We start from the raw sequence: 13,437 nt of genomic DNA, 5'->3' as shown, positions 1-13,437 counted from the left end.
TTTGGCTGTCACAAGTTTGTGAATTACTTATCCAAATCTAAAAAGAAAAAAAAGGAAAGGTTATTACATGAAAACCTCCCTTTCTCAAACCTTTGTAAGAGAGGAAAGTTTCCCCAAAGTAACAAGAAAATTGTACTTGCTTCATAATGTTACCATTACCGAATAAGGAATGCCCTGGTGGCACAGTGGTTAAGAATCTGCCTGCCAATGCAGGGGAAACGGATTCGATCCCTGGTCTGGGAAGATCCCACATGCCGCGGAGCAACTAAGCCCGGGAGCCACAACCACTGAGCCCACGTGTCACAACTACTGAAGCCCGTGCACCGCAACAAAGAGTAGACCCCGCTCGCCGCAACTAGAGAAAGCCGGTGTGCAGCAACGAAGACCCGATGCAGCCAAAATTTTTTTTTAAAAAAAGCAATGCTTATTACATAGTTACTTCAAAAGGAACACAGCTGTAGATCAAATAAATGAATTCATAAACATCTACTTGGTACTTTACAAGTCACCAAGCATCATGCCATGCTAGACTCTCTTCTCTCAGACCACTCATTTTCCCTTGCTGACCTTCTCTGCTCCAATTGTTTCAAATTCCACCTTCCATGCCAACAATCCCCAAAGCCAGTTTTCCCTCAACTACAGAGCCAGCTGTGCATCAGATATCTGCTCTCAGATGGCCCACTACCTCCTGTGTTCAACATGTCCCAAGCCAGAATCATCATCTCCCTCAGACCTGATACATTTCCTTTATTTCACATTCGACTGCAACTTTAGGGCCACTCATTCATGAACTCTCCATGATGGTAGCTGCTTTTTGCTTGGTGCTATCATATCTTTCGCCTAGAAGAGTGACTGGTACACAATAGACACTTAATATTAGCTAATTTAAAACACGGTTAAAACCATGTGCTATAATGGTAATTACAAGTTTAGAAAACTAAAAAGATCCTAGGATGTTTCTCTAGCCAGTGCCAGAGTTTACTGGAAGGGCTACAAACTGGAGATCCAGAGGCAGAAACTGGACTGTGAAAAACAAGTCTTAGTTGGCCAGATGATACTTGGAAAAACAATTGTACTTACATAGGGCTCAAAAGCTTCCCATAGGTAACTACCACTCCTGTCTTAATAAAGACAAATTCCCACCTTTATTTATTTTTTTAATCTTTTCTTTTTTTTTAAATTTATTTATTTTAATTTATTTATTTTTGGCTGCGTTGGGTCTTCGCTGCTGTGCACGGGCTTCTGAATGTGGTGGTTTCTCTTGTTGCAGAGCACAGGCTCTAGGCGCGCGGACTTCAGTAGTTGTGGCGCACGGGCTTAGCTACTCCACGGCATGTGGGATCTTCCCAGACCAGGGCTCAAACCCATGTCCCCTGCAATGGCAGGTGGATTCTTAACCACTGCGCCACCAGGGAAGTCCCCCCACCTTTCTATTATATGCCCATGACCCCTAGTCTATAGTTAAACATTCTCCATCACCAGAGGTGTTGGACGTAGGCTTGAAGGCATTTCTGCACTATAAGGGTAACTATCCTAAATTATCTTTAAAGCTCCTCTGAATTTTGGGACTCCATAATTATGTTTATTTATATATGTTACTTATGTATTTATTTGCAATTATTTAACATTAAGGTGTTAAAATGGAATAAACACAAATATTTGGAAAGTTTCAAGAAATCAACACACTTTTTAGACATGCTAACCAATGGAACCTAACAAATAGTCTTTTTTTTTTTTCCAAAGAACCCAGGAATAATTTTAATACTAAACATATGTTGAAAACACTGCAGGTATCTAAATCCAAAAGATCCATCACATGTGTCACCACAACAAACTTGGCAGGTTCTTCACAAACTTAGATACCATTCTTTAGAGATTAGACTCCGTCTCCATTAACCTGAATCAGTCTCAATCCTGGAAATCAGTCAGTCCATTCAAACAGTTGTGTCTCATTTCAGGAAGTGGTGGTATAGACAGGAGTAAATGCCCACTTCTTAGGTCTCTGTATGACGTGAGTAATCCTGCATTTAATAAGGGGCATTTTCAGTCCATTGGCCTGGTCTCAAAGTTATTCACATGATGGCATCATGGAGGATTCTTACTTATAGCTGATTGCAAACACTTTCAGGGAAGAATCAGGAGTAAAACACAACTGTCTTCCTCTCTTGACAGAGTACTACAGACAGGGATCTGGGAGGGCTGACTTTAGTAAGAACTCTTATTTTTCATTGACTTTTGTCAGTTTTCGCAAGATCCCATCTGCAGCTTCCAGAGCAAGTGGGGTGCCCCAGCCATCCCTTCATAGTCACCAGAAACTGCAGGGGAGAAAAAAAAATCTTCTTCCTCTACCGTTCTAAGTTCCCAGCTGGCTTTCCGGGCTCCCCGTCCCACTGCACAGGGCGGTGGTGGGGCTGAGAGGCATCCACTGAGGAGATGAGTGCCTGGGACTCTCCAGCTCCAATCCAGACCCAAAGCCGGAAAAATACTCTTGAGTGCATAACCAAGAATTATTTTCAATCACCACCAGGCTACTGGTGAGTGATAATTTAGTTTCAATTGTGTTGTTTAATGTAACTGTGCTTCCAATTTCAAGTTCATGAATGACTCCAAAGTCACAGTCAAGCAGAGAAGAGATAAAGGAGCTCCTTGTTTTATTCCAAATTTGAATTTAAAGGGCTGGTTACATCATTGCGCAGATACAGATCAGTGTCTCCCTCAGTACATCTCATTTATTCATAAAGAAGGCATCTGTCCTCCTTTGCAATAACATATCATGGGTGTATTGGATATATCTACAAAATATTCCAAAATTTGCATTTTTCTTTTCAGCTGTTTTAACAATGTCAATTAGTGCTGTCACATTTTTTATACAATCCAAGCTGATGAAAGCTTTTTGCCCCCCAGATTACGAATGCCATAGGGAAATGACCCCATTTTACTTGTTCACTGCTATTATCCTAGTGTCTAGCAGTAGCTGACAAATAGTAGGTGGTCAATAAAAGTTTGTTGAATAAATAAATTTAATTATGTAAGTATTCACCTTTATCTTAGGCCTAATTTTAGCAAAAAGACACCTATAGACTAAAAATGAGTAATAAGAAGTCCAAACACATTTGGAGGCACAGGTAACACTGGAATACATAAGAAGGTTTCAAGATGACCAGTTGGAAAGGAAAGCACTCATATGTTTGACAAAGTTCTGTCATGGTTGTTGGCAAATCTGCTAAATCCGTGGTCACAATTTTGAATGTTATTAAGCTCCTAAAACTCTACAGCCTTCCTTTAGAAAGACTGCTAAGTCTAAAAAGAAGTAAAGCATAAACAGCAGCTTGCTTTGTTGAATGCCGATTACATACCAGATACTGTGCTTGGCACCTCACACACTTATTTCATCTAATCCTCACCAATACCCTATAAAACAGATTCTCATTACCTCCCTGTTATTGATGAGGAATCAGACGCAGAGAGGCCAAGGGACCTGTCTTATGTCACACAGTGGTAAGGCAGGAACTTCAACCCAGACTATGGCTTTTAACCACTTGGCTACCTCGGCAGAGACAATGTTACACTGATCATAAAATTACCAGGGCAGCTAGGAGGTCCAAATGAGCACATGGAAAAGAGATTACAGGCACTCAGTAAATACTACTTACCATCTCCCTTCCTGGTTCTCCTCTACCATTTTGTGAGCCTAGGGGCCTCCCATCCTGGCTCCTTAGGCAATGCTCCCTAAGTTGTAATTTGAGAAGACAAGCAGTGACCCGATAATTTGTTTCCTCCCTGCCTACAAATTTGGGGAGCTTTTGGATATTTTAAACAATTTGTGGTATTGTTTGATGCAGGCCACTGAAAAGGAAGTAGACGTTACAAATAATTGGGGAAGTTAAGTACACCACCTCAGGTCACACAGTAAGTGGCAGAACTGAGATTTGAACCCAGGCTTCTTTTCCCCCATGTAGTGCTCCTTCTATTACTGAAAGGGGAGTCACATAACCTCAAGGTGGGCTACCCACATGAAAAAGGGAAGAGAAAAGAATTTACATAAAACTTTAAGAATGTGTGGAAGTAGATGAGAAATGCTGCCAGAGAAAAGCAAATCCAGAATAATACAATTGATTTTGCAGAAGGAGGGTTATAGAAGTGTCTGTGAATTGGTACTGTACTAAACCAAGTTAGTACAGATTTGGAAAAGATGGTTGGATCAATTTTTAAAATACCCTCTCTTCTAACCAAAGATGCAATAATTATGATAAAAATGACTACATTTGTCTTTGTTACTAACTTAGCAAGCACAGAGCATAAACATTGTATGAAAGCAGTGTATATGTGAAAACAATAAAAGATAGATTAAGAAATATATCTTCTAAACCTACAACGATTTTTATATGGGCCATTAACTAAAGCATGAATCTAAAAAAAAGACATTTTTGAGCAATAAGGAAAATTGTAGTGTACAGATTAGTAGATGATATTAAAGAACTTATTGCTATTTTTAGCTACGTTAATGGCACTATAGTTACAGGTTTTTTAAAGTACTATTATTCAATCATTGTTAATGCATTCAAGTCACTACTTTTCAACTTGGATTGAATATGGGCATTATTGCTTATTTTTCACTGAAAATAAAGCAGTCTAATTATTATCAATATCAAAGCTTTATTTTTGTTGCTATTGTCTTTCTCCTGTGGTTGGGATTTCCTAATTTAATGTCTAGTTACAGGATTCAACTTTTAGGACATGTTTGGAAGACACTGTCTTTAGTACTCAGGAGTCAAAATTATCTAAACACATTAATCAACAGTGGTTGAAGTGATCAACTCATTGAGACTAATAATACTTTCTTTTTTCAATCAGAGTTAGTCAAATTGTGTTTTATCTATTTGGAATGAAAACTTACTTATATTACATTTACTTAATTAAACTGTGGACATACCATAAAAGCTTCAATTATGCATCGATTTAGGTTCAGAATGTTTAGTAAATGACAAGTTGGAGATTAACAATGAATTTATCCAGAAAAGCCTGAAGTCCACCACTTGGTGCTGGCAATGTTCTCTGTTTCTTGATCTGGGTGCTCATTATATAGGCCTATTCAGTTTGTGAAAATTCACCAGCCTCTACACTTATGTTCATTTTTATGTATTTTATACTTCAATTTAAAAAGTTTTACAAAATGTCTCTGTTATGTTACATACTGAAGTATTACAGATGAAATGATAGGCTATCTGGAATTTGCTTTAAAAGACTAGAAGAGGGCTTCCCTGGTGGCGCAGTGGTTGAGAGTCCGCCTGCCGATGCAGGGGACACGGGTTCGTGACCCGATCTGGGAAGATCCCACATGCCGCGGAGCGGCTGGGCCCGTGAGCCATGGCCACTGAGCCTGCGCGTCCGGAGCCTGTGCTCTGCAATGGGAGAGGCCACAACAGTGAGAGGCCCACGTAACGCAAAAAAAAAAAAAAAAAAAAAAAAAAAAAAGACTAGAAGATGGGGCGGGGGGGAAGACCATGTATGCTAGTGGGTGGGAAATAAATGAAACAAGATTAGAAGGATGCTGACATTGTTGACATTATATGATGGGTGCATGGAGGTTCATAATACATATTTGAAAATTACTATAATAAAAGAATTGTTAAAGGGAAGGCATAATTGCTGCTGCACCTGTGCTTGCATGTGAGCTGCTGAAAGAACAAAGAGACATCTGACTGATCTTGGAAAACCATTACAGAAAGGGAGAAAATTAATGGGTGAACTACAGCAGCAACTACAGGTCGCTCCATACCTGTCCCCCACAGGCTCAAATGACAAACTCAGGGCTAAGGGGCTTTAAGAACCCAGAGAGAGAGGGTTTTTTGACATTCAGTGAGCTGCATACCTTCCACGGTGGTGGCCATACGTACTATTTTCAAAAAAGGAAAAAGGGGGGAGGGATAAATTGGGAATTTGGGATTAACAGATTCACACTACTGTATATAAAACAGATAAACAACAAGGACTTACTGTACAGCACAGGGAACTACACACACACACACACACACACACACACACACACACACACACACACACACACACATAACTGAATCACTTTGCTGTACACCTGAAACATTGTAAATCACCTATATTCCAATCAAAAAATAAATAATAAAATTAAATCAAAATTCCTTCTGTTTCCATTGGGGGGGAAAAAAGGAAAAGGTGACTAGGTCACAATAAGCTCTACAAAATAAGTAAGTGTTGATATTTTTTTCTCTACATTTTGACATAATAATCATTCCTTGAAATGACCAAAAAAGTCTTGGCCACAGTGTTACCTGCCTTGTACAAAGGGCAAAAGAAAAGTACCTGTCCCCTGAGCTAAGAGAGAGAAAGCTTGGAGAAAAGGTGGGTCAGGTGCTCATGACCTCCCTGCCTTGTGTTCTACAGACTCACTTGCTAAATCTGTTACTGAAAGGCTGCCAGCTACATGAGGATATTTCAGCCTAGGAATGTAATTTCAACAATGCATCCATTTTCTCCAAATTCCAATAGAGTAAAAAAATTTGGATGCTCCACAATATTTCTTATAACAGAATTTTATCAGGAACACTGTATCTTATAACCAATGTTTAAAAAACTAGGTATCCATTTAGTTTCTCTTCAGGTAACTTTCTGGTATATGAAGGTATACCATAACAATAAAAAAAAATTTTTAAGTGCTCAGTTTACATGAGCACTTTTATCAAATGTCCAGATGACAAGAAACTTGAAAAGATACCAAATATGTTGGATAACGGCTAGTCAGGCTGGAATACAGGGTCCAACCAAACATGCACAGAGAGGTACATACCACTTGGAAGCTGGCGAAATAGCATCACTCTTGTTTTCTTCATTTACTTAGTGAGGCAGGAGATGAACCTCTGAGTATGGGGTCAAGTATCTGTATCAGAGAGTATCTTCTGGGGGCTCTGATGGGCACAGCACAGCTATCCAAACACTGAAGGATTTTTTCTCATGAACAACTCTTTCCCAAAACTGGGCCTTGCTACTCGAAGTATGACCTGATACACCTGCAGCATCAGCATCACCTGGCAACTTGTTAGAAAGACGGAATCTCAGGGTGCACCCAGACCTACTGAATCAGAATCTGCATTTTAACCAAACCCCCAGGTCATTTGTATGCACATCACAGTTTGAAAAAAGCATGGGATTAGGGGATTACTGTCAATGTGGAGGGAGGTTTCCAGAGCTCTTCCGTGGGCCTCCCCTCTTCCTCACTTTTGCTAATGACTCACATGAAGATACTGAAGAGCCTTCATCAAATCCCAAGTGACACTAATCTAGAAGGAAACACTCAATTGCACAAGCACCTCCTGGAGCAGGCCAGGCTTGAGAGCAGATCACGTGAAAAGATGTAAGCAACCAGCAATTTGCTAAAGAAAAAAAAAAAGTAGTGCACACTTGACTGTATTACTGCAAATCAGACCACTTCTGGAGAACAGGCTGCAGATCTGGCCACATATTCTAAGTGTGACTGAGAGCAAACTGTGGTCACAGACAATGGTGAGAACCCGACTGGGAGGGAAAGGGATCCGGAGAGTGTTTCATGAGGAATGGCTGACCTAGAGGACGTTAAACCCAAAGAGGAGGGGACTAAGTGGGGACATCATGGTTGTATTCACACATTTAAAGGACTGTCTCAAGACATTTCATTCTGCAAATGTGTTTTTGAGCATCTGCTATGTGCCAGGCACTATGCCAGGAGCTAAGGACAGAGCGAAAACCAGAACTGCTCTCTGGTTTCCTAAAGCTTCCCGACTAGAGGAAGAAACTTGTCTGTTGTTCCAGAAAGCAGACCTGTGGCAGATGGAAGGCAAGTGGAAAGGCAAGGGCACCACACAAGGAAGCCCCTCTGGCCAGGGGGCTCCACCTTCGTAAAGAGGGCACAGATGAAAGTGGCCAGGCCCCCCTGGGCTGAGCAGAATGGGTTAGGGAGGGAATGCATGCTTCCCGGGGAGTAGCCCAGGGGACTCTCGGGCCAATGCTATATTCCAGGGATGCAGGATAACCGGGGCCAATATCATTAATCAAATACAAAATTTGTTCAGAATTACACTATATTCAATGTAGCCAAGAACAAATTTTTAAAAACTTAATCACAACTTAGGGTTTCAGCGAAATTTTGTATGTAAATGTAAATGGTGTCTAATTTCTCTTTTAGCGGTAGTTTTTTAAACCTAGGATTTAATAAAAATCCATATTAACATTTTAAGCAACAACTCTGCTTAATGACTCATTTTAACTGTAATCTTACTTCTCTCAGTGATCCTTAGAACTACTCTATTTAATGTCCCTTGATATACCTTCAGAGTTGCTCATCCCACTGCTGAGAAATTATCCTAAAAAAATAACAATTCCTTTCCCTCTGCCACAAAGAACAAAAGAGGGAGGGGATGGGGAAACTAGATGCATGGAGATTCAAATGAACAATGTTTATAGAGAAAAATAGTAAATAAACCACTTAAATGTTCAACAAAACCGCCAATCTTTTTATGGCATGAAGCAGGGGAAATAAACAATATCTAACAAGTAGGAGAATGTTTAAGGTGAATCGAAAAACTATTTTAAATAATCATGAAGGTTATATAGCAACATGGAAATATACACCTAATGACAAGAAAACAACATAAACTTGCACAATTCTAGCCATGTAAAATCTATGCATGCATGTAATGAAAACTAGAAAAAAAAAAGAAACATTTAAAGTTTACTTTCTAGGTTGTTAGAATTTCTCTTTTATAAATTTAAAATTTCAATTTCACTGTTGACTGTTCAATAAATAATTTTACAATGAATGTATCAGGAATCAAAATAATTTTAACTTATAAGTGTAATAATTTGTATATCAGCAAGAAATGAAATCACAAAGGTGACGCACAGTTGGAGCTTAATGTTCAATTGGTTCTTTGTCTTTTATAAAGCTATTTTTCATAAACAACTAAAAGTAAAAGAAAATGAGATTCATGTTATGAACAGTGCTTAACATTCGTGGAAAGTAAAAAGGACTTTGTACAGCAGCTGCGCATGAACTTCGGGTAAAAGCAAAACTAAATTTCTGGATTCTATTTTGCGTTTCACCTTATTTGATCTCAGTTAACATCGTTCATGCCAAGTTGAATTTTTTTCCTCCTCTTTCCCCTTCTCTTCAAGTTCACAGATGTGAAGGAAAAAAAAAAAAAAATAGACAGCAGCTCTTTTACAGTTCCCCCCGGCTCTCCCAGCAATGCCATGAACGGTGGCTTTCTGGAATGGGCTCAGAGAAAGTCAGATGTGAGAGCTATCTGGCTACCATCTGTCACCACGGGGATCACCAGGACTGAACTGACTTAGGGACGAGAGATTTGGGTTCGAGTTTTCCACATCTATAACATATAAATACTTCTACTTACCCCGCAAGGTGATTGGATCAAGAGAAAGTACCTAGCACGTGGCTATGGTAAGATGGTAAGAAATGCTTACCTTACCCTTTTTTTCCCACCTTGCACTACACACACACACACACAGCACGCACACACGCACGCACGCACACACACAAGTTCTGTCCATCATGAAGTCGCGTGGTCCTTCTGTCTAGTATCTTTCTATTGCTCTCCAGGTGCACTCTCCACCCTTCCCTACCTTGCTCCTGCCCCCGCAGACTGATCCCTATGGATCCCATCAACAAGCCCCCGTGCCCTAGACTTCTAATTGAGTTTGTCCAATGCTGAGTCCCAGAAAGAGGTCAGGGAAGGAAACAGCGGGGTGGGGGCACAGGGCGAGGAAAGGGTGAGGTTAGGAATTGGAATATTCTACTTCTGCCGGCTGTATCCCTCAACCAGAAGTCACTGCTCCTCTCAAGGTGACCTCTTCTAAATGACAATCTCTTCTGGCTTCTGATGGCCACTCCATCCACTTGTCTCAGTGCAGCTAGGGGCGGTATTAGTTCCACCATTACCAAACTCCGGGTTCCTGCTCTGTCCCTTGAGATTTCCTCTACATCCTATCCACACCTCCTCTTTTCTTTTTTTTCTTTTATTATTTTTTTAACATCTTCATTGGAGTATAATTGCTTTACAGTGGTGTGTTAGTCTCTGCTTTATAACAAAGTGAATCAGTTATACATATACATATGTTCCCATATCTCTTCCCTCTGTGTCAAAAATATGGAACGCTTCACGAATTTGTGTGTCATCCTTGCGCAGGGGCCATGCTAATCTTCTCTGTATCGTTCCAATTTAGTATATGTGCTGCCGAAGTGAGCACCTATCCACGCCTCTTTAACTCTCCCATCATTTCCCTAAATTGAGAATACCAGCTTTTCCTGTTGGGACTCTGACTAATAAAGTCCTATCGACAGCATTCCATCTACAGCATTTACACCTTGAATCACAGGGAGAATGGGCAGTTCCAGAGTTCATCTCAGGCTGAGAAGCACACACAGGAAGGACCTGATGATTCTAAGATACCTGACTGGCAGGACTAGCCTGTGCTCCCCCACTAGGCCTGAAGTAGTCCTACAACTGAGCCCCTCTCCTCAGACCACAGGGGAATTAACATCAGTTCCTAAACCCCTGGGGCCCTGTGAACTGGGGGTGAGATTCTGGGCAGACCTAGATTTTAATTCCTCAGTCCAGGCTCACTTAAAGAGTTCCAGTTTTCATACTTCAAAAAGCGTCATGTACCACAATGTTCACTGCAGCTCTATTTACAACAGCCAGGACATGGGAGCCACCTAAGTGTCCATCGACAGATGAATGGATAAAGAAAATGTGGCACATATATACAATGGAATGTTACTCAGCCATAAAAAGAAACATAACTGAGTTATTTGTAGTGAAGTGGATGGACCTAGAGACTGTCACACAGAGTGAAGTCAGTCAGAAAGAGAAAAACAAATACCGCGCGCTAACATATATGGAATCTAAAAAAAAAAATGGTTCTGAAGAACCTAGGGGCAGGACAGGAATGAAGATGCAGACACAGAGAACAGACTTGGGGAGGGGGAAGGGTAAGCTGGGACGACGTGAGAGAGTGGCATGGACATATAGACACTTCCAAATGTAAAATAGCTAGTGGGAAGCAGCCGCATAGCACAGGGAGATCAGCTCGGGGCTTTGTGACCACCTACAGGGGTGGGATAGGGAGGGTGGGAGGGAGACGCAAGAGGGAGGAGATATGGGGAAAAAAAGAAAAAGAAAAAGAAAGAAAGTAAATAAAACGAAAGAGTTCCAGTTTTACCCCAAGTTTAAAATGGTGTCCAACTCACCAAGTTCTTAGGGACGGGGGGAGGGGAAAGAGCAGCTTCCCAAAGTCCCACCCTTCCAACTGTACCACCGTCTCAAGTGTGGAGTTGGGAAATAGGGCACAAGAACTGACTCTCCAACACCAAATGGGCTATTTTAACCTCTGAAAGAGTGGGAGAAGAACGGGGAGTAAACAGCTCCCTGCTACCCTCACACATTTCTCCCCCTCCCAACTCCCAGGAAAGGAGGACACCAAGGCTCACAGAGGGTGAGTGTGGAAGACAGAGCCAAGACTGACCTGGGTATCAGATCCCTGTGTTCAGTCCTGGCTGCTGGTCCAACCTTAACGGCAATAACCAGACTCTCCCCTTTGGTCTGGGCTAGCCAGCTGCCCAAAGGCAAATCAGAGGTTTAGTCCTAGCCCACCATGACAGCATTAGACTTTTACTGGTTTCAGATGGACTTATGGGGTCTGAAGTGACCCTAGTCATCCCAAGGCTAAGTTCTCTTTTTCTTGGCCCTGGAGACACAGAACTAAGGACCTCAGTTCTCCTGTCAGCACCCACCGTATGCAGAGCGCTCCTCTAGGGGCCCTGGTGAGTTGCAAAGAACCATCCAATTCTTTCTTTTTATAATTAAGAAGACCAGAGAGCTAAACGTGAGGCACAAGAGAAGGGCATGGTACACAGAGCTTTACCCAGCAGAAAGGTGTCAGAGAGGGGGGACAGTGGCATAGGAGGAGCTCAAGGTCTGGGTCACACTATGATATGTGAAACATGGGCAAGTCCCAACCTTTCTAAGACTCCATTTCTTCACCATTAAAATGAGGTCAGTAACAGTGTCTACTATTAATGATATCATTATTAACTAGGGTCGCTGTGAGTATGAAACTAAATGATATGTGTAACAATCCCTGGCACAGTGGCAGGCATGCTCTGAGGGCACAGTCAATGCCAGCCTTTATTATCAGACCCAACTGAACTTGCTTAAGCCTCCTCTGGCGAGAAATCAAATTCCATGCCTTACTGGTATTTTACCTGCACCCTAGGACTTAAAAGCCTTTGTTTTCTTTTAAGGGAAAGTATATTACAACATTATCAAATGTAACAAAATGCTTTCCTGTTCGTAAGACCACTGAGATAAAAAATATTCCGTTAAATAGACATTTTAGAACCTCCGCTCAGAGGCGGGTTCCACGAGGGCGGGTTTCAGCTGAGAGTAAGTTTAACAAGAGATGGAGCCACCAGAGGAAGCTAACAAAACCGTGGGACGCTCTATTAGGACCACAATACGTAGAAAAAGGAAGGAGGTTACATCTGAAGAAACCGGGAATCCACAGTCTATAAAGAAGGGCTTGGGTAATAAAAGGGAAGATAGCTGTCTTCAAGTACTTAAAGGGTTGAACAGGCTATATGTGGTGGAAGAGACTCACTAAGTAAATCCAAAGGGTCAAAGACTGTAGTTTCCTGTGAGGAAGAATGTTCTCAGGCTAACAGAGAGGTCCCCCACGTAAGAAGGGATCTCACTGGTGGGCACACTGGAAAACCCTGCGTCCTTTCCTATCTGAGCATCTGTAATCCTAATGTCTTGTTTGGACACCAGAAATAAACATAAGTGGGAATCAAAACAGTGGAGTTCGTGTGTGTGCAAGCATTTCTCATCCTGAGAACAGCAAACCCTCGAGAGAGTAATGTGGGGACTCAAACTTAGTCCCTTATTGCACACACTTAGGCATTCTTATTTCATTTGAGAGATGTCTAAATTTAAAAATAAATAACAATCTTACGGTGTTTTTTCTTAGAAAATAATCAGCCCAACACTACATCCAAAAAACACAAGTACAACCTGCAGCATTATTTTGAGTAATGAAGCTAAGAGTTCCACTTAGTCAAAGGCATCTCTGCTTTTTGCTCTGTTAGTCTCAGAAAACTAAACACGGGAAAAAAATTTTTTTAAGATTCTAAAAACCCAGCCACTGGGAAGAAAGTGATTCGGCATTTTCTTTTCTTTGTTCTACCTGCCAAAAAAGATAAAGTGGGTTTGGAACTGAGAGAAACGACAAAAAGAAAGAAAGGGTAGAAAAAGGCATTTGAAAGGGAAGCATGAGAGTTTAGTGACATTAACCACCCAGAACCTTACTGAAATTCCAGATGTGTGACGTGCATACTTTGCTGTCTCTACC

General features: G+C 41.2%; 1 protein-coding gene and 1 non-coding gene across 3 annotated transcripts in view; both read right to left on the bottom strand.

The window, feature by feature from the left end:
• ZHX3 (zinc fingers and homeoboxes 3) overlaps positions 1–13,437 on the bottom strand; it is a 121,308-nt gene that overhangs the window by 91,864 nt on the left and 16,007 nt on the right. The gene's annotated exons all lie outside the window — the stretch shown is intronic.
• LOC132477199 (U6 spliceosomal RNA) lies at positions 10,170–10,275 on the bottom strand. The gene has a single exon (XR_009530219.1). It is a non-coding gene; the product is annotated as a U6 spliceosomal RNA (small nuclear RNA).

The sequence above is a fragment of the Mesoplodon densirostris genome, chromosome 16, assembly GCF_025265405.1.
Source record: "Mesoplodon densirostris isolate mMesDen1 chromosome 16, mMesDen1 primary haplotype, whole genome shotgun sequence".
Classification (NCBI taxonomy): domain Eukaryota; kingdom Metazoa; phylum Chordata; class Mammalia; order Artiodactyla; family Ziphiidae; genus Mesoplodon; species Mesoplodon densirostris.
Note: the sequence above shows the minus strand (reverse complement) of the source record. Positions and strands in the feature narration are given on the sequence as shown.